Source organism: Pogona vitticeps, chromosome 2 (genome assembly GCF_051106095.1).
Source record: "Pogona vitticeps strain Pit_001003342236 chromosome 2, PviZW2.1, whole genome shotgun sequence".
NCBI lineage: Eukaryota > Metazoa > Chordata > Lepidosauria > Squamata > Agamidae > Pogona > Pogona vitticeps.
The window spans coordinates 40,462,229-40,484,450 of NC_135784.1; the positions used below are offsets into that span (position 1 = coordinate 40,462,229).

Genomic DNA, 22,222 nt, shown 5'->3' on the forward strand with positions numbered 1-22,222 from the left:
AATTGTTGTAATGTTTGCCCCATGTAGAGGTTCCCAGTAGGGGGGACCCGCATGCTTGTTGGTTTCCTTTAGGCAAAGGTGTCGGACAAGGGTGCATTTTAGCTCCTTATCTGTTCGATCTGTAGTCAGAGTTTCACTACTCGGATCAAAGAATTGTAACTGGAAAAGACATTCATTGTACAAAGTCTCTGCAATATGAAGAGGAACAGGAGAGGGCAGTAGTACACAGACACATAAGGAACATGGGGTTATCTGGTCTAACAGTGTTCTCCAGCATCTGTGCAGATAAACCTGGAAATGTGAATTGACTTAAGCCTAAATTCAGTGGAGTAACCCAACTAGAATGGTCCAATTGAATCAGTTAAAGAACAGTAACCCCATGTGCAAGTCCCATCAATTCAATGATTAGCTGGGAGCAGCAACTAGAACTTCTGTCTGAGTAATGTGGGATCAAACCTTTGCTCGGTTATAGGCAACACTTTGGGAAAATTACTTTTTATTTTGTACTGCAACTTCTAGTATTCCCACAGTCAGCAGAGGTAGTAGTCATGCTCACTGGGATATTTTGGGAGTCATAGTCCAAAAAAGTAACTTTTCCAAGCTCTGGCTTTGGTTCTGATAGTTGGTGGATATCTTCTGAATTTTGACTAATGTGTAAACTAATTTTTAAAAGAATTGCCTGAATGCCTGCACATGGGATCATTAGTAGAGACTGGGCATCCATAACCTCGCTGCTAAATCTATGAACAGACAATATGATTAGAAGCGGAGCTTCATATTTGTATACCCGGGTTTATGAATGTGAAGCTTGGCACCACAGGTGCCACAGAAGTCCATTTCCCACTCCTCCAGAACCAGCCTGCTCCACTCACTGGGCTCCTTGCAGTGCATGTGTCTTTTGGTGGCAACATCACACCAATTGTGGGCATAGTCCTACTGGCACTGCCAACCACTGAGCAGGTGGATGGGGAGGCTCATCTTCCTGCCTGCTCATTGGGGTGGTCAGCTGTGGGAAGAGGAGGGGCAGCACCAGCAGGACTATGTCCACGATTGATGCAATGTCATTGCTGCTGGTTGCATGCGCACTGAGGACTGGTGAGTGGATTGGGCTGGTTGAAGGGGGGCGGCACGAATGGACTGCCAGGACACCTGTGCTGGCAGGCATCGTATTTCTCTCCCCTGAGATATGAATACGAAGCTCTCATGTCTAGATACAATATTACATATGCAGATTCACCTTTGAAATAATTAATCCATAGTTGTAAAATACAACAGATTATAAAGAGCTTTTGCACTTGATAATAACTGTAGATATATGTTAATTAGGCATTGTTTGAGGCCATAAAAACAGGGCTGTTAAGCAAAATATTTTAGCTGATTAACAGTTTGGCTTTTAACTGTTACATTTACATATATTACATTCTGTGATATTTCAGTAAAAGAGGTTTTCTGAGAATCCCACAAGAAAGAGACATTTTTTTTCTCAAGCAATAAGTTAATTTATTTCCAATGATGGGATTTCATCAGAAATGGTGCCTCAGCAATCAGACTTGCAAATTATGCTTCCATTTACTTATCAATGACCAATTACAAAGCAGAACACACTGGGTAAATAAAGAGCTAAGGAAAAGCACTGGTATGACAGCTGTCTTTTAGTGCTTGAGGGAGCATGACTTCTAATTATGTGCTAAATCTGTAATCTTTAATCTGTCTCCGAGTTATACATTTAATATAGAGGACAGATAGTAGTGGGCAAGTTGTCTTCAAGGGGATTTTTCCTTCATGATGGATCATCTCCATCACAAAAAATGGCTGGTAAACTGCTGAATGAGGAATGGGAGGGTCTCTAAAACTGAGTCTGAAAACTACTGGGTTAAGCTCAGCTTTAGAGAAGACTTTCCATCTAAGGTTGAGAGTTTAACAGGTGATTTCTTAACTCTCTAAAGCTTAGAAAACGACAACACTGTATTCTATCAATTGGCATTCTTTAGTGGTAATTTTAAACGTACCACCTTATTAATTGATCAAAGCAGGACGTGGTGTGTCCATTACATCAGAAATGGTGGAAACGCTTTAACAAAACGTTGATGTGCTCTGTCTGAACTTTATGATCCTTTGCTCATTTTGGTGCATAAACAGAATCTCTTTCTCAAACCAGATGGCTTTCAAAATATGCAGTTAAAGATTTAGATGACTAATCCCACTGACTGACTAAAGCTTTATGCTGCCCCCAAATATCTCTTCAGTTTTGGTCTGGAAGGCATTCTTGCGTAGGTTTTAAACCACTGAAGAAAAACTGCTGGGTGTTATCTGCTCTTCCAAGGCTATCTTCAGGCTCATCCTCTGAAGGAAGGACCTGTAATGGTAAGATGTTTCCACCATTACTCCTTCCTTCAAGAAACTCTCTGTGGGGAACAAAATGGCCACAGGGATGACAGCCATAGACTCTGAAAGAATGAGAAATGGCCTCCAACACTGACAGTTCTAAATTCAAATGAGACTGTCTAATTTAGCCATGACTTCCATTTACAATAGAGGCATATTTCTGAAGACCAAATGCAAGGAAAGGATTCCTTCTAAGCTGTGTGCACGCGCATATCTGTCTTCCCCCTCCATGCAACGATCATGTTAGGTTCCAGTCGCAACAGAACCCTGCGTGTGGGGGGCAGAGTCGCGTGCTCAGGAGCAAATTCACACAAGAGAGAGGCAGAGCCCTGCCCAGTGGAGCTGAAAGTTAGAGGGTATGTTGGGTACGAGAATAATCAAAATTTAAGAATATAAATTTGTAAGATTTGAGAGATGTCAAGAGAACTCTTGGTCATGCTGGACTAGAATCCTATATTCTTAAAATAAAACTACATGTGACAAAACATCAAGCTGCAAAAGAAAATGGCAACCCGTTACCATCTCTTACCTCTTGTACTAGCCTACAGTGGTTCCCAGCCTTGGGTAACCTCGGTGTTTTTGGACTCCAACTCCCAGAAATCCTGGCCAGCACAGCCAGTGCTGAAGGCATCTGGGAGTTGTGGTCCAAGAACACCTGGGTTACCCAAGGATGGGAACTACTATTCTAGTAGAATCGCTTAGGGGCCGGGTGCAGCTCAGGGACAGAGCTCATGTTTTGCATCCAGAAGGTCCCAGATTTAATGCCTGATAGTCCCTCTAGTTAAAAGGCTCAGATTGTGAAGAAACAAAAGGCATAGTCAGAGATTCGGAAGATCTGCACCCAGTCAGACAATATTTGGGGGAGATGAATAAGTAGTCTGACCTTGTATCTAGCTTGTTATGTTATTGGCTGCAGGACTGTGGGATCTGTAGTAAAAAAAACACAGAGTCTTCCTATCTTTGGACATCGCTATCACAATGTGTTATACAGGAGCAAAAGAGGAGGAAGAATGCGACATGGGGACTGCCCATGTTGATAGGAGCCCCTGTACTTCATCCCATCTATCTCCCATCTTAGTCATCAACCATATATGCCTCCTCAGGAAGAAATGCAGACAAGCAGTCTGCTCATTCATTAGTTTCTCCCGTCTGCCTCTCCACCCCATCCCGCCTCATTACAGAGGGAAATCAGCTCTGTGAAAACTTCTTCCAGAGCAGCAAGTCAAGCTGCCCAGAGATCAGTGCTTGAAAGCTAAACACCCTTCCCCAAATGTGTACTGAAATATACCCAGAATGTCCCTCTCCTCTGCCAGAAACCAACTTTTTAGAGCCTTCCCTCCCCCACTCCCCAAAACAGACACATGGGATTTTCTGATTACTGGAGGGTTGGATTTGTTTCTGGCAGTGATGGGAAGCGCCTAGGCTGTCAGGATGACAGAGCTCAGAAACTATTTCAATTAGAGGAGAATCCCTCCTTCTCTCTGGCCCCTCCCTGCCCTCAAAATCAAACACAGAATGTTTATTTTGGCACTTGTTCTTTTCAGCTTTTGTCTTTTTCCAACATGCTTTCTGAACAAACTCATCTGCAAATTCTTTGTCATTTACACGGAACCCAAAATGTGCACCCTGTCTGTAATCCTGTCTACAATTCAGCTTTATGGGCTTTCTGAGCTATTTAAGGGAGGGAGGGTGGAAAGACAAGGCAGCTCTGTATGTTTTTGCAAATATGATTTCCTACATGCTGGATTTTGACCTACAAGCCCTGTCAGAACAGAACATTTTATTAAGATATCTTATTACGAACAGTCACAAGATCTCACAGTGAAAGGGCCCTCTGCCTCATAGGCAGGATAAGGACCAAGCCAAGTCCTAGTGCTCACAAACTGCCTATTATTCCTAATACATGGAGCAACTAAATAAAGAAGGTGTAGAACTGTGATAACACTTGAACCTGAAAGGGCGTTTAATAATAGTAATAATAATAGTTGTGTACCTTCAAATTGGTTCCAGCTTATGGTGAACCCTTGCCAGGTTTTCCTGTGCACAACGTATTCAGAGGTAGTTTACTATTCTTTTCTGAGACTACGCAGCTCTCCCAAGGCTACAAAGACTGACTCTTTTCCCCAGGAAACACAACGAGGAACGAAATTCTCAACTAGACAAGGGTATTGCAAAAACTTGGCATTTCATTTTTGTTTTATTTTCTTTCAGGATTATCTCTATCATTTTCATTTCCTTTGTGCTCGATTTGAAAGGAACCACGTCTTTCTGATCATTTTTTTTCATTTCTCCTTGTTCGTTTTCTAGCATCAAAGCCCTAAAAGAACCCTGAAAAAAAACCCCTAAAGAAAAAGAAAAGCAGGGGCAAGGCAACAGACTTTTATTCCAAAAGCAAGCAACAGTGGTACTCCAAAAAGTACTCTGCAAAAGAAGGGGCAAAGTAACAGAGAGTATCAATCTATTCCAGAAGCAGCCAGGAAACAGTAAATGAAAAAGAAAAATCTATGCAGACAGCTCAGTGGCAAAATTAAAAACAAAAACAACACACACACACACACAGAGCATCCTCCCTTTGCTAACCCCCCACAGCATCCTCCCTGCCCCCTACAACAAAGAGAATATGGAGAGATTTCTCTTCCCCCACACCATGATAGAAGAGAGTCCAGCAGGCAATGGAAAAGGCCATAGTTAACAAAGACAATCTAAAATGGAGGGCATCATGAACATCAGGAGCACATAGATTGTCCCACCCACAAGAATGACAGAACTAAGCAAAGAAAAGCATTCCTCCTTGGGTTCCAACCAATCCAGGTCATTCTCAGATTCAAAATAACTGCTCTCTTTCCCCCACCTGGTAGCTTTGATTGGCTGCTGACATGAGTTTTCATGACACTATTTGATTAAACATTTTCTGGGTAATTTGACAGAAACCAGCTGAAAGCAAGGACGAATGAAAGAAGGGAATAGAAAGTTAAACAATTTTTTAAAAAATCATGAGCTGTTTCACTGAAATGAAGCCTTCATTTCTAAAAGGTTCCTGACAGAATGCAACAAAAGCTTATTTCGTAGTGTTTCTTATTTGTTGTCTAACAAAGGCCCCATGTCTACTTCCAACACAGATACTCAAACTATCTAAGGCGGTATCATTTTCTCAGCCATTGTGACTATAGCATGGTGCAAAAACTGTACTGTCTGGAGAGGGACTTTGCAATTTTTACAATACTGAGCACATGGTCCACCATTTCTGGAAAAGTCTTTAAAGATTTTGAGCCATTTTGTTAATTGGTATCCAGAATGAAAAATTAAGCAGAAGAATGAAAAATTAAGCAGAAGAGGAAGAACAAATATGAGATGAATGACTTGAATATACATAATCATGAGAACCTGCAGTGTCGGGCTGTAGATTACACATATTGCAAACGGTATCTTTTAAACTTCAAAGTAAAGAGTTAAAGTGGAGATTCTGCTGATCATCCTTGTGAAAAAATCTGTTCCCATTCAACTTGCCTGACCTGAACTGGGGCACACCATCCCAAGCACTACTACCTGCAGCCAGAGATAGTAGGCCTTGAGTCAAGAACGCAAAAGTAGAAGGAAACCAGCCCTCTCACAGCACACTCAGAGATCAGCAGAACATCTCACTATTTTTAATTATTTTTACAGTAGTGACTTCCTGTGATGGCTTTCATTATTATTTTTAACGGAAATGCAGGCATTCAACCCAAGCATGAACCCACATACGCATGTACACATACCCCATTTTATTAGCTTGGTCAGTCGTGACCCAAGTTTCTATCTTGAACAGAACTAATATTAGGTTTTGCTAAAATCTCATAACACGATCTCATGCCAAATCTTGTTAAGTTTGAAGCATGCTGGAAGAGGTACTTTTTGAAATATGACGGTCTAAAAATATCTGACAGCACAGAGCACCGTCTTTTCAGAAGAAAATGTACTTTGATTTCCCTCTTGAAATTCTGGCTTAGCAATGCAACTTCAGATTTATTTTGAAGTCAGCTTTGGCAAAGAGCAGAGCCTTTGGCTGGTTTATGTTTGCTGATTGAGTGGATTATGTCATTAGTGCCTTCAGAGGGAGGTGAACTCTGAGATAGGTGGGTGGACCTCTGAAAAGTGTGGACAGCAGGGAAGCATGCCTGAAACCAAGGATGTCAACTTATGATTAGGCTTCTAGCCAAGAAACATCTTTCTTTTAATCAATCCATTAACTGATTCAGTTTAAACGCATTTATATAAGACCAAATGTATTTTTTTAGATAATTAGATTTTTCTGAATTGGCAGGGACCCTGTATGCAATTACTTGAGAGTAAAAGTCCCGCAGAAAAGAGAAGGAATTACTTCTGAGTTGACATATATGGGATTGCATGGCAAGATCATTAACAAATTGATCATGATCAAATGGGGTTGAATTTAATAATGCCTCCTCTAATGCAACAGTTGTATGTATAGAGGTACCGTAAGTGCACTGCCCTACCCTACTACTTCCTAACAGCATTTTTTACATCTGCAGATCTCCAAAAAGTTTCATCACATTTGAATATATCCATTGAACATTGCTGACTCCGTAATGTCTATTTTGTGAATAAAATTCAGCAGCTAAGATACAGCCAGGACCGACACATTAGATTTTTCAAACCTCACTGTCTTGCACAGATATTCTGGGATACTGAATAGATGGGGGCATACTTGTTTGGAGGAGAACACAGACACTCCTGCTCTTCTCAATGCTTATGGACTGCACGATTTGTAGGCAGTAGCCAAACTTACTGCTTACTGTTAGGAACAATTTTCCATATTTATTTTTTATGCATTTCTCCAGTAACCAGAATCAAATTAGACTTCTATAGAATGCAAGTTTTTGACAAAGTGTCTCATGATATTCTGATCAGCAAACTACCTAGAATATGTGGGCTGAACAGAACAACTGTCAGATACACCCTTGGTTACTGAATGATTAATGACTCCTTTGCAAACTACAGTGGTGCCTCACTTAATGATTACCTTGTTAAATGATGAATCCGCTTTACGATGAGTTTTTTGCGATTGCAATAGCGATCGCAAAACGATGTTTAGATAGGGAAATTTCACTTCACGATGATTGGTTCCCTGCTTCGGGAACCGATTTTTTGCTAGACGATGAGTCTAAAACAGCTGATTGGCAGCTCTAAAATGGCCGCCCGCTGTGCAAAATGGCTCCCCACTGTGCTTTAGGACAGATTCCTCGCTTTACAGGCACCGAAAATGGCAGCCACTATGGAGGATCTTCGCTGGACGCTGAGGTATTTAGTCCATTGGAATGTTCAATGCATTGAACATGTTCAATGAACCGGTTTTCAATGCATTTCAATGGGCTTTTTTGTTTCGCTTGATGGGGATTTCGCTTAACAGCGATTTCAACTGAATGAATTATCCTCGTCAAGCGAGGCACCACTGTAGGTGGAAGTAACAAGTGGGGTACCCCATGGCTCAGTCCTGACCCCTGTGCTCTTCAATGTTTTTTAAATTAATGACCTGGATCAGGGGGTGCAGTGAATGCTAATCAAATTCGTGGGTGACACAAAATCGGGTGGAATAGCTGATACCCTGAAAGACAGAAACAAAATTCAAAATGATCTGGATAGCCTTGACCACTGAACTGAAAACAACAGGATGAAATGTAACAGGAATAAGTGAAAAGTACTGCACCTCAGAAAAAGAAACTAAACACACAGTTACAAGATGGGTGATACCTGGCTCAGCAGTACTACAAGTGAGAAGGATCTTGGAAATGTCATCGATCACAAGCTGAATATGAGCCAACAGTGCGATGTGTCTACAAAAAAGGCAAATGCTATTTTATGCTACATTAACTGAAGTGTAGTCTCCAAATCCTGCGAGGTACTAGTTCCCCTCTTTTCGGCACTGGTTAGGCCTCATCTTGAGCACTGTGTCTAGCTCTGGACACCACACTTTGAGAAGGATGCCAACAAATTGGAGCTGGTTCAGAGGAGGGCAACAAGGATGATCAGGGGACTGGAAACCAAGCTCTGTGTGGAAAGACTGAAAGAACTTGGCATGTTTAACCTTGAGAAAAGAAGACTGAGGAGAGATATGGTAGCACTTTTCAAAGATTGAAAGGCTGTCATGTTGAGGAGGGGCAGGATCTCTTCTTGTTCATCCCAGAGTGCAGGACATGCAAGCATGAGCTCAAGTTACAGAAGCCAGATTTTGGTTGATTATCAGGAAAAATTTTCTAACTCTTAGCACAGTACAGCAATGGGACCAGTTACCTTGAGAGGTGATGAGTGCTCCAACACTGGAGGGAGGCATTCAAGAGAAACTTAGACAACCACCTGGCATATATCCTTTGATTTGTATTTCTGCATTGAGCAAGGAGTTGGACTCGATGGCCTCATAGGCCCCTTCCAACTTCACGATTCGATGATTCTTGGGAACCACTTTATGTCCTCATTTAAGTCTGCATGTTCTCCCTGTCACCTCCATCCGCCCACCTCAGGCAGGAAGCTTCTAGCTTGCTGGGCAGTGCTATGCATTTCATGTAGCTGCATGAAATGAGATTTATTTGAATGCCTACTTAAGGAATTTTTCTAAGGAGATCTGCCTGTGAGTATTTCAGAGCTACCTTGAAATTGAAGTTTTTTTTTTTAAAGCAAACCTGACACAGACAAAAGGAACTCAAAGCAAAGAAGGTCAGCCTCAGAAGAAAAGCAAGGAATCCTTAAGAGTGAAGGAGGGAATCAGATAGGCAGTCATGCCAACTTTGTTCTTGAGTGCAGATGTCATGCTCCTGACGGTACTCCAATTATGTCAGTGTGACATCTCCACTCATTATGTTTGGATGGAATCCCTTTTGTCTCTAACAATTCCTTTTAGGAATGCAAGAAACTGCATTATAACTAAGTTTATCTGTCGAACTCAGCACAGATCAACAGTCAACAGTGACTCTCCAAAGATTAGGCAGGGAGCTTTTCTCAGCCTTAGCCGGACAATGCAGAAACTGAAGAAGGGATCCTCTGCATGCAAAACATGTGCTCCCTCAATGAGATATGTCCCTTCTCTATTTCAGCCACAGTTTTATACAGTCATGCCCCACTTAACGATTGCCCCGCATTACGACGAATCGGCTTTATGATAATGTTTTTGCGGTCGCAATTGCGATGGCCTCAATGGGGGAATTTCGCTTAGCAATGATCGGTTCCCTGCTTCGAGAACCGATTTTCGCTTTACAATGATCAAAAACAGCTGATTGTTGGGTTTTCAAAATGGCCATCGGGTACTTAAAATGGCTCCCTGCTGTGCTTAGGGACGGATTCCTCACTATACAGGCACCAAAAATGGCCGCCATATGGAGGATCTTCGCTGGACGGTGAGTTTTTAGCCCATTGGAACGCATTGAACGGTTTTCAATGCATTTCAGCCCATTGGAACGCATTGAACGGTTTTCAATGCATTTCAATGGGCTTTTTAATTTCGCTTTACAATATTTTCGCTTAACAGCTATTTTCCTGGAATAGATTATCGTCGTTAAGTGAGGCACCACTGTATATCTATGGTTTGTAAGCCTCTGCTTCCCATGAGCAGATCTGTTATTTAACTTTGACTTCCGTGTTTTCATCCTCCCTGCCATGCACTGGGACAGAAAGGTGTCCATGCAGCTGCCTGCATTTCAGCCCAGGATCTCAGTTCCATAGGAAGGACCTGGTGAGAAAGGAGGATTGTAATTCCAAGGAAGCCTGGAGGAGAAACCATGGGCTGCTTCAGAAGAAGTAGCAGGAGGGTATGAAGAAGTTTCTTGGGTTTTCCTCTCATTAGAGGAAGGTGACAGACAAGTGACAGACAATAACCCTCTGATTACAAAACAGTGATCTGGAGCTTTTCATGTTGGTACATGTATTGCAAAAATGTGGCATTTGGGAATATGGAGTTGTATTGGCAATATGTGTAATGGTAAGTTTTTCCTTCCATGTGCAAAATCCTATAGTTGGATAGGTGCTATAGATAGATTGTGGTTGAGCGCAGAGTCTGGTCAATGCTGCTTGTTGTGACTTACCAACTTGTTTAAGGCTTAATGTGACTTACCACACTAAACTTCCCTGCATGTTTCCCTAGAGCCCACAACTGATGAGCAAACTGAGCAGAACATCTTTGAATAAGACATTTAGGATTAGACTTTGATACGTCTCTCAAGAAACAGAATGCCACATTCATGCAACAGCTACTGATAATGCCCTCTTGACTTTCCTGGTATTTTACAGACTCGGCACAAAAGGGGCACAGTCAAGAAGGCGCGCTTGGCTTGGCAATAGACTTTAACACAAGTTCATTGCAGAATTCCAGGCCAAGTAAAGACTGAAGATAACCATTTTGAACAGCAAGTGTGAGATCAACTGGATAAATAAAACTTGAGGAAGTGTCTGGTCATTGGTGTAGCTGATGAATAAAACAGGAGCCAGTACATGGCCCCGGAGTAGAATATTCTTTTGAGTCCATTGGCTGCACTGTCCTTGAATGTTAGCGAAATATCTGTGGTTTTGCAGAAGGGTTGCAATTACTTCAATTAGTTTATAATCCTCAGTTAGATTATAGAATTCTTGTAATAGCGCTTGATGATGAACAGTGTTATAGGCAGATGAGAAGTCAACAAAGGCTATCCTTGTGATCTTCCTTGTTTCAAAGTTATCTATCTGCATGAGATTTATGCTCTACAATTCTTCCCAGTTGCAAAGGTAACCTGTTGTGAGATGAGGAGTAGTCCCACTACTTCCATTAGACAGTTAAGAATATTTTTTCCTAGGATATTATAACGATTACAATGTAGTGAGATAGGCCAGAAGTTTTTTTTTCCTTTGGGGGGGTCTGTGGGTTCTTTGCCAGCAATCACTTTTAACTTTATCCTTTTTTGGGGGGGGGGTACTGAGAGAGTGAAGAGACTTATCAAAGAAATTGAGGCACTGTGTTTTTTTATTATTGTTCCAAAACGTTTTACCTGTTCTGTACAGATGTCATTCCAGGCCTGCTGCCTTACCATTTTTGCAGCTACAAATAGTTTTTTTTTTAATCCACTGAAGCTGAATGGTCTTGTAGGGTTATCGGTCTCAAGTTGCTAACAAGTTGTAATGTCCTATAGTGATGTTCAAATCATATCTGCTTTTAATGAGCTGTAGTTGGGCTATGTGATTTGGTGAAAGGTTTGCACAAGTAGGGCCCTTAGCTGGGTTGTAGTTAAGCCGCTTTAATAATCTCCAAGCATGTTTCTTGACATGTTTATTTCTTCTATGTGTTTTATCCAATTATCTCCTTTAGTTTCTGAGACCTGTTCTAGTGCCAGCAGGAGTCTATTGCTGCCTCGGCAAAAAACACATCTATCAGAGTAGTCACACATTCCTCTCCTTGCTTGTAAAAAAGAAAAAAGGAACAAAGGAACAAAGTTCCCTTCTGATTTTAACAGTCCTTGTTTGTGGGTTGTGCTACAGAAAAAGAGCGAATTTTGTTCCTGTGTTCCTTTCCAACCAACTGTGCTGACTTGTGGCCTGAGCTTCAGAAAGCTTTATTTCTATTGCAGAAAGTCAACATCATGGCTCCGTCTCACAGTCCAAAGATCTGGGGTTTAGCTTGCATCAAGGCTTAGATCTGGCAACCTTTCAGAAATCAGAAACCAGAGAAAATGCTCTGATCTTCCCCCCTAGAAACTGGACCCTGCACATACGGAAACATAGGGGTGGTTCCCACGAGAGTAGAGGAGTGATTTCCATTTCCACAGTTATCCCAGCTTGGTAAATCTTTTTTTTAAAAAAACTCCCAGAATTCCCCCAGCCAGTGGAGCCAAATCTGATTGGCTAATACTTAAGTGAAATTATATTGCTTATTAGGGACCCTAACTGGCTGCTTAGACCTCAGACCGAAACTAAAGAATATTTGGCACGACCCTATTGAATGGATGGGACACCAGGACAAAGTTTGTGAAGGAAGGCTCTCAACAAAGAAAGTCAAAGTAAGTGACCTTGGTGGATTAAAGAGAACATTGTCCTTTCCCAGAAAGAAGGGAAAGCGGTTCTTAAGATCTCAACAGTGCAAGTTTGAATCCCTGCAAAAAAACAAACAAACAAACAAACAAACAAACAAACAAAAACATTCTGAAGCATCCTAAAGTGCTGGATTTGGCTGGGGCTCCACCCCATGCCGCACACCGTCTCCCCCCAGCTTGCCTTTGTGATTTTGTCACTGGTCAACCTGCCAGAATGGAAAACAAGGCCTCCTTCCTTTACTTTCCAAAGCACTCAGCGGAGCAAGTCTTTTAAAAATTTCAACACTTCATCTGTAAAGCCCAGCAAGGGAAGCAGAAAGGCAGACACAGCATGAAACAGGGAAAAAAAGTGTGGCAAGCCTACCCCCCCCCTTTTTTTTGGACACCATGTTTTGGATCAGGCAGGAAAGAGAGTGGAATTTCTCTAAAGCTGCCCACATCTGATCTTAGTGGAAGAATAGTGTTTCGTTTTCCCCACTGAGAAGGAGCTGGCTTCATTCTGCAATGGAAAAGAAATGTATCTTTCCTTCCTCCTCATTTTCCCCTGCCCTCCATGGACGCTCTGAAATGAAGGCATCTGTCTCTTTCTCTGTTAGTGAAGTGAGTGTCCTATAAGTGGATGCACAGTATGTTAAAATAAAAATAAAAAGAGGCAAGGTCCTGAAATTATTCTCAACTGGTGCCTCCTCCTCAGTCTAAAAGAGCTGAGAAACAAGATTTGAGGGAGTTCGTGTTGGAGATCTGTATTAACAATATCTTCCGCCATTATAGCATGGGAGAATGAAAGAGAGAGGGAACGGGGGAGGAAGAAGAAGAACATGCCCATCTCCCATATTTTTGGCACTGAAAGGAGTTTGGGTGTTTTGAGCTTAGAGAACAAATGCATATTGTTATAGTTCATTTCCAAGCCCTCTGATGGTTTGGAGACTGCAGGGGGAGGAGAAGTGCATTATGCATGCAGAGGCAAGCACACATGTACATGTACATATGTGCATGTGTGCTTGTCTGTGCATGCATACACACAGACTTTGTACGAAACAGGCTCTCCTGCTGCCTTCTCTCATCATGGCGGAAGGTGAGGAATGACTAAAGTGTCAGCCAACTCCATGAAACTGAGTCTGGTAAGATTGCAGCAGACCTTTTCCCTCAAAATGGCTGCTTTCAATCTCAAGCAGATAAGCTGCAGCCCCTGGTCTCAGAGTCAGGATTCCCAATTTGTGTAGGGAATGAAGCATTCAGACACACATCTGTGTATGGGTAAGGTGAGGTCTACCTGCTGTCAGTGAGGAAATCTTCCAAAATACTGTTTGTACTTCCAAAGGAGCATCCACTCAAAAAACATCCAGTGTGCCTACCATACATACACATGTGCAGGCACAGCATGAAAAAATGTAGTGGCTTTGGCCTGGGAGCTGCTTGACAGTTTCAGATCCTCTCCAGCAACCTGCAAGATTCATGACCACATGCAATGGCTCTGAACTGCCTGATGAAGAAGATTGAGGGTAAAATCCATGATGTCCAGGCAAGTATGGGCTCTGGTGAAGAAGCTGGCTTTTCTCTTCCTTCTCAAAGGTGTCAGATGGCCCCCTACCTTGCTCAACCTGACAGTACAGCAGAAGGAGGCTCATACTCTCTACCAGAGGAATAAGCTGAAATATCTTTAATTCACTCCTCTTAGGGGGAAGATCTATAGACAGGGCAGTAAGATTATTCAGACCTGCAGCTGGCTGAAGGCAATAGCTGAAGCAACATTGCTACTGACTGCTCAGAGTTGCCTTCCATCTTGATTGTGATGTCACAGCCACAGGATGCTGCTGTTGGGACCTGAAGGTCTTTGAGCTCACCTGCCTCCTTTTCAAGTCTTACCTACATCTCTGTGGGCATCACAGCCGGAACACAAATTTAAGCCTTTAGAAAAGGAAGCTTGCATGCAAGAAGAGCAGTGAGTAGATCTTCAGGAGTGCAGCCAGGGAAGTTCAGAGTTTGGACTAAAGATTCTAGAGTCTCCCAAGTTTTAAACTGCAGTCGTATTTGGAGCCATTGCATCAGTATATATGTACTGATATGTCGGTACCTAGTGCACAAGATCAGGACAGGACAGCTGATTATATGAACGTTGGCTGAGCAGTAATGCATCAGCAACCCACAAGGTCTGCATCACAGACTGAATTCCCTAGACATTTTTCTTATACAAAGACTACAGGTTGCTTTTTGCTCAGAGCGGTTAAGCCACAGACACGCTTTCATATAAATAAAAGGGATCCTGCTACTTAATGCTTTATCTGTCTCGCCCCTGTGGACTCCAGAGATTATTAAATAAGATGCTACCTTCAAAGTGCCAGACCGATATTAAGAAAGCAGGTATTTTCAGCAATGTGATTAAATATGCTCCAAGTATTTTTGTAATTATAAATTATAATTGCATCAACATAAAAATCACATAATTGTGTTTATAAATATGTGATAATCATGAATTACTGCCAAGAATTTGTATTTCTAAGATTTAGAGAATGTTAAGGGCCACTCACAGAGGGCCTTTTAAATGCAGTTTTAGCACAACGAGGAAGACTGGGGCATAAAACCACTGCCGATTTTGGAAAGCTATATATCTCATTTATCAAGTGGATCCAGTCTTCAGAAGAAGGTAGATGTATCTGAATAGCACTTAAGGGATGTGTAAACATCTGCTCTGAACCAAATCAGCACTGCAAGCTGCTCCTGATTTGTGAAAATATTTGCTGCAGACATTTGCATTGCAGGGGGTTTCTGCACTAAATACTTTAGGAAATAAAAATAAAAATAAAGGCCAAGCCACCCAGAAAGAGGAAGAGACAAATGAGTTTTATGTCGATCCCTGCAGCGCTCTGACCCAAGTAAGAGCTTCATAAAGAGTTGTCTGAAGGCTGGAAAGAAACCAAAATAATCTAAAATCCATCTGTAAGAGGCCAAGGCTCTTTTACTTAGGTACTAAATTTTATATGTACCTTTGCCAATACAAATTCTTTTACACAGGACAAAAGACACAGGCTTACAATTTTAATTGGAAAATCAATTAGCAACATAGTAAAGGATCCTACATCATTCTCAAAAGGTACTTTGGGGTTATTTGAAGCCACTTTTAAGTGCTAAAAATGAATACAAGATTAAAAAAGATTTGCTTGTAGCTATAGAATATACTGTACAAGGCTGCTGCTAACACTTAGTAAGGGACCTACTCTTGGTAGATTAGAAGAAATGACAGAAGGCAGTGATAGGTTGTTGAAACATAAACTACTGACCATATTCAATATACCATGAGAGACCTGAAAAAAGGACAGGCTGTGAAATAAATGTGTAGAACTTTGGATGTCATTTGTGAGTCACTGAAATATAATGTTTCACAAATGAATGTCCCGTCGTATCTCTCGTTCTTTTTATTGTAAAGGAAAAATGTTGGCATTTTGTATTTCTCATATTCTTAATAACACTAATACAGTACTAATCAGCAGGAGGTAGAACTTAAAAGAAGGTCAACTCATATAGACCTAACAGAAAAAAAAAACAAAGTATAGTCAAGATTCCTCTCAAAGGACCATCAGATGGCTCAAAGGGAGGGGAGAGCACCAAGGCTTTACTTAGTGGCTGCTGCTCATGCAGGCATAAAAGCCAGCAACTGCATGCGAGCTGATTCTGAATGAGCTCAGAATCCATGGGTGTAAGTATAGTCATTGCTGGAACTTCTGAACCAAGAATGGGAATTTTCAGGTTGTAAATCTATTCCAGTCACACTGATGTTGGGACATGAGATGCTACTTTCAGCAAGAACCACAATCCTTCCCTGCACATATCCATCTTGTCTGATTAGAGGTCAAGTAGAATCAGGCCTGGTTAGTCCTTGGCTGGGAGAGCATCAGGGGTATATATATGAAACCTTCCAGTATCTCCCAACAAAGAGAATTAAATGGTTAGAAAATTACCGAAACAGCTAAACTTTCCACTGTCAGTGTTTAACTTTAATGATTTCTTTAAAAATATTTAAATTTCCTTTTTTTTTAAAAAAAAAAAAGCATCCTTTTGAAATCTGTCTTTTATTTAAATAGATAAAACGAGTTAAGAACTGGCTGCAGAAAAAAAAAGCACAAGCCGCGAAAGACCACAATCCTAATTAAAAGTGGGAGGGTACCATTTCTGTAGCCAATGTACAGGCCCAAGAAGATGTGTAAGTCAAGAAGCTGTCTTTAATTTATATGTTGATAAGCTTGTGAGAGATTTGTGCCTGAGGGATATTGTGATAAAGATTAATTCAGAATTCTTAATTTATGCAACTGTTAATCACATATTCACACAATTATTTATATAATTATTCATTATTCTAAATGATGGGTAGGTTTGAATTAGTCAGAACTGACATGTCAGCACATTGTGTGTTTTTTTAACAGACTATGCAATAGAGCTGCTTTTCAATAATCACCGTTTTGAAACGGTGATCGTTGTTTTGTGTTACAGCGGATGTAACTTTATTGGAATAAATGCATACTGTAAAAATATATGTTCAAAGTGAGACATCTTCATGAGACATTAAAAAAAAGTCCTTTTGAGTAACATTGTCTTAGAACATTTTTTTTAAATTCAAGTCCTAAAAAATGCTCCATGCCTTCTTCCAGCTCAAGAACTCTTGTTTTCAAGACCCCCAAATCTAATCCATGTTATATTTCCACAGCCCTTTGCACATGCTTAAAATTACCCAAGCAATCCAGGGCTCAAGAAGTTGATAATCAGATCTCATATATGAGAAATATATCTGATATATCACCTATGGGGAGAAAAGTATTCATTCTTTGAAACAAAAGAATTTCCTCACATGGATAGCTCACTGGCTTAAGTCTCTGGCTACAGAGCCAAAGGTTGGGCATTCAGTTTCCCATTGTGCGTCCTTAACAGTGGCTGGACTCAGTGACCCCTGATCCCTTCCAACTCTGCAGTTCTAAGATTATTATCTGCCAATGTACAGTACAATAGTTATTCAGTAGTGAATGCTTAATTTTCCAAGATGAAAGATGAGAATCATCTGATGTAGCGTATGCTGACATTTAGTAAGCCTGTTTAAAAAGTTCCGTTATGCCATTCAGTAGTCCCTGTTCAAACTGATTTTCTTATTTTACTCTCATTTTAATTATTTAGGCGTTTTTATTATTTGTAAGTTAGAGGTGTTCTAATTAGAGGAGTCCTTTTCACTCACCATCAATCCCCAATGAACCAATGATGCCTCAAATCATTCACTCGTACAGATCTGTACACCAAATATTATTTATTCTACAGATCAAATCTTAGTATACACCAATACAATAGGTGTTCAAAAGTGGCAAGAACAGTTAGTTCATCTGTCCACTGGATTTCCATCCATCCCACTCCCTCTTTATAACAGCACTCAAGGTAATTAGCAAACATGGTTAAAAGCTGATTAAGTAATTTGTTCTTCTTCAAATTACAGTACTTAATTTATGGAAGGAGCAGTAATAGTAGTAGTATTTGCTGTTGGTGGTGTCATTACTGTTCTTATTTAGGCTGTGACAACATGGTCAAATATGCTCCACTTATAAAATGGGTGGATTCAAAGTATTTTTAATGACCACATGACAAAAAGGCGAATTCAGATCTGTCCAGACCTTTTTGCTCCCCAAGTGGGTTTTTTCCCCTCTCTGCCACTGTGACACTTCTACTTTTTCAAGCCAGAACATTCAAACGGGGTTGTTCCTGTGTGGTTGGTTGTAATACATTTTTGTAAAAATATGTGTGTGTGTTATAGGCAGTTGAGGCACAATGTTCAGGCCCGGGGAGACATCCCTGCATTCTTTTCTCTCCCCTAGTTTTCCCTTTTCCTTCTTCTTCTTTTTTTAAATTCTCAGTAGCTTAGGTCTTTGGCAGTGGAGCCAGAGACTGGGAGTTCGATTCCCCACTGCGCCTCCTTGATACGAGCTGCACTTTATAATCCATTGGGTCCCTTCCAGCTCTGCAGTTCTAAAAGGATGAGATTAGTGCCAGATCATCCTATCACCTAATTGCTGGGTCATCATCATCATCATTATTTCCTGTATTAATGCTCCTGTCAGTTTCCTGGAATGTGAATCACATTGCACCCTGTGTGAACATTGACCGCAATTTCAAAAATAACACAGGCTGTAAATCAAAACACAGTAAAGTGTATTCACATCCTTACTGAAGTGGGGGGGGGGGATTTTCAGGAGAACTAAGGCATCCTCTAGAGCAGGGGTGTCCAACCTTTCACCTTCCCTGGGCCACATTAGAAGATGAAAATTTGGTTTGGGCCACACATAAATTTGGTTTGGGCCGCATGGGGGGGGGCAGCCCTAGAGTGCTTACTGGCAGCTGCGATCTCAGACAGCAGAGGCTGCCAGCTTTGACTCAAGCGGCTTTATGGGGCCGGAAGGGGGTCCACCTATTGATGGGGATGGCACAATGCAGTCACACAGCCCCCCTGTCCCCTCCCCTCCCGCGCCTTCCTTCCTTCCCTCTCTCCCCCCCCCCACCATTGTGACGTGCCCCGGCCGCATTCCAGCCGCAAGCGCCGGCAGTGTAACTTGAAGCTTTGGAATTTCTTTAAAAATAAAAAATTGCACTGGGCCGCATTACGAGCCAACCTGGACAAGCCTGCTCTAGAGCAATTCTTCAGTGTTTATATAGATTTGACTGCAGTGGAGCTGCAGCAGGAATGTCTTTGGAAGTGACTGCCATTGGATAAAACTCATTACTGTCCTTTATTTACTGCTGCTGACATACATGGCACTTTAGAAATAAGAAAAGGATGGCTCTCTATACTAAAAATCTATATATCTATAAACTGACTTTTGATTCAAGGATTTGGGATTATTATTTTGTAAGTGAAAATACTTATTTTTTCTTTTAGAAATCTAATTTTTGGAATTATTGATTTTGATTTATCACCCAAGTTTCCTTCTTTTTTGCACATCCTGGGTTTAATTTTTTTTGTGTGTGGTTCTCTTTATTTATGTCCTAGTGCGTGGGATTGGGTGGTTGTGTTTTAACTGTTGTCGGTCACCCAGAGCAATGCCTTGGCACTTGATGGCCAGGATATAAATGTAATGAATACAATCAATCAATCAAAGACTATTTGACAATATTCCTTTTTTTATGGGGATTTGGAAAGATTTTAAGAAATTGCAAACATCACAGAAAAATCTATGGACAACTGTGGATACTTTCAAATGCTGGTGGGTCTTTTCCCCCCTCTGAACCACAGCTGCCTGTGGTTATGACAACTTCCCAGTCTTTCGGGAGGTGAAATTCATCCATTTCTGTGCAGATGGTATTGATTGCTCTCATCTTAAAAGTGCAAGGAGAAAGAATGCTGATGGGATTGCTACATAAGAATTCTGTTTGGGAGACAAATCAAAGGGAGATGAACAATGGAATTTGACACAGTAGGATTATCATATCAAAACAATCTCTCACAAAGATACAAGTAACTATATGCCAGCAAAACTGAGTTTTCTTCCTGAAGATGCTAATTTTATAAATGTGGGGATTGTTTTCCTTGGGTGTTCATGTAAATATCATAGTTAAAACAAGTAAAAACCTGCCACGCCCTCAAGCACTCCACTGCCTAATTTGACCATCTCACTTTTTCTAATAGCCATCCTGACCTTAGTGTTGGGTGTCTTTGCCTAAATAGCCTAAATAGTCCTCTAATCCAGAGGTCTAGACAGACCTCCCCCCCTGCATGCACTCACCCCCGTACAGCTGATGTGCGCATGTGTGCATGCTCCAGCGCATGCCTGTGAGCACCGCAACACTGTTCATGCATGCGTACAAGTGCACCTGTGTCCATTGGTGCACTGCTATTTGCACATGTGCCCGAGTGCCCACATGAGCACTGCACCACCGCTTGCACATGTGCATGAGCACCTGCATGCTTGCACAAGCACCGGGGCACCGTTTGTGCATGCGCACATGCTCTTGTTTGTGCAAGAGAGAGTGCTTTCTGGTATGCTACAGACCCCTGAGCCAGCCTGAGGAGTTGGACGATGCCTTCCTGGAGCAGATGGCCACAAATTCAAAAGAGAGAGATGCAGTAGTAATGGGAGATTTCAACTACTGTATCCTGATATATGTTGGCAGTCAAACTCTGCCGAGAGCATAAGGTCAAGCAAATTCCTCACTTGCCTTGCAGACAATTCCATGGTCCAGAAGGTGGAAGAGGCAATAAGGCGATCAGCTGTTTTAGGTCTGATCTTAACCAACAGGGATGACTTTGTTAATGGGGTCAAAGTGGTGGGATCCTTAGGTGGGAGTGACCACGCTCTCTTGGAATTTGTTACACAGTGAGAAGAGGAAGCCAAATGCAGCCAGACATGCATTCTAGACTTTAAGAAGGTCAATTTCAGTAAACGTGGGGGATTACTGGCTATAATTCCATGGACAATGATACTGAAAGAGAAAGGGGTTCAGGATAGATGGGAATTTCTTAAAAGGGAAATACTAAAGGCACAATGTAAAACTGTTCCAACAAGAAAGAAAAACGGGAAATGTCTAAAGAAACCAGAATGGTTGACTAAATAACTTTCAACTGAACTAAGTGTTAAAAAAACATGTGAAAGAAACAGAAAAATGGGGAAAACACCAAAGAGGAATACAAGCAAATAGCCAGTACAGTGGGGTCTCTACTTAAGAACTTAATCCGTATTGGAAGGTGGTTCTCAAGTTGAAAAGTTCTTATGTTGAATCTGCATTTCCCATAGGAATGCATTGAAAACCATTTAATCCGTATCTGCTCTTTTCCGTCCATAGAAACTACAGTGGAACCTCTACTTAAGAACTTAATCAGTATTGGAATGGTGTTCTTAAGTTGAAACGTTCTTAAGTTGAAGCAAAATTTCCCATAGGAATGGACTGAAAACCAATTAATCCGTTCTGGCTGTTTTTTTGTTATGTAGAGGTGCGTTCGTACATTGAAGCATTAGTTCCCATAGGAACTAATGCAAAGCTGGTTAATACGTACTCTACCACTAGGGGGAGAATTTTTTTTAAACCTAAGATGACCTAAGGTTAAAAAAAGAGCAGGAAAGGTTTTTTTTTCCTGTTCTTATCTTGGATTTCTGTTCTCAAGTAGAAGCAAAATTTAGCAAATGGAGCTGTTCTTAAGTTGGATTGTTCTTAAGTAGAGACGTTCTTAAGTAGAGACCCCACTGTATAGGTAGGAGGAAGGTAAGAAAAGCAAAAGTGCAGAATGAACTCAGGCTTGCCAGACAGATTAAAAACAATAAAAAAGGATTTTTAGCTATGCCCGCAGCAAAAGGAAAAACAAGGAAAAGATAGGGGCGCTGCATAGAGAAGATGGCCAACTACTAACAGAGAACAGGGAAAAGGCTGAACTTCTCATCATCTTCTTTGTCTCAGTTTTCTCCAAAAAGGAAAATAGTGCTTAATCTAAGGGGCGAAGAGCAGGTGATGCAGTGGGGAAAATGCAGCACAGAATAGGTGGAGAAGTAGTGCAGGTATTCACCTGGGTACTCTAAATGAATTCAAGTCTCCAGGGCCAGATGAATTAAATCCAAGGATATTAAAAGAACTGGCAGAAGTAATTTCAGAACCATTGGCAATAATATTTGAGTATTCTTGGAGAACAGAAGTTCCCAAAGACTGGAGGAGGGCAAATGTCCCTACCTTCAAAAAGGAAAAAAAGAAGAAGACCCAAATAATTATCACCCAGTCAGCCTGACATCAGTTCCTGGAAAAATTCTAGAGCAGATCATTAAACAGACAGTTTGTTATTACCT

General features: G+C 41.3%; 1 protein-coding gene and 1 long non-coding RNA gene across 3 annotated transcripts in view; one reads left to right on the forward strand and one right to left on the reverse strand.

Annotated features, from left to right (window-relative positions):
- The window catches only part of PRICKLE2 (prickle planar cell polarity protein 2), a 311,871-nt gene that overhangs the window by 8,783 nt on the left and 280,866 nt on the right, over nt 1-22,222 (reverse strand). The window lies entirely within an intron of this gene.
- The window catches only part of LOC110085204 (uncharacterized), a 32,949-nt gene continuing 23,037 nt past the window's right edge, over nt 12,311-22,222 (forward strand). The window contains exons 1-2 of the long non-coding RNA XR_013542810.1: nt 12,311-12,395; nt 16,508-16,626. This is a non-coding gene — a long non-coding RNA (uncharacterized LOC110085204). The remainder of the gene's footprint in view (nt 12,396-16,507; nt 16,627-22,222) is intronic.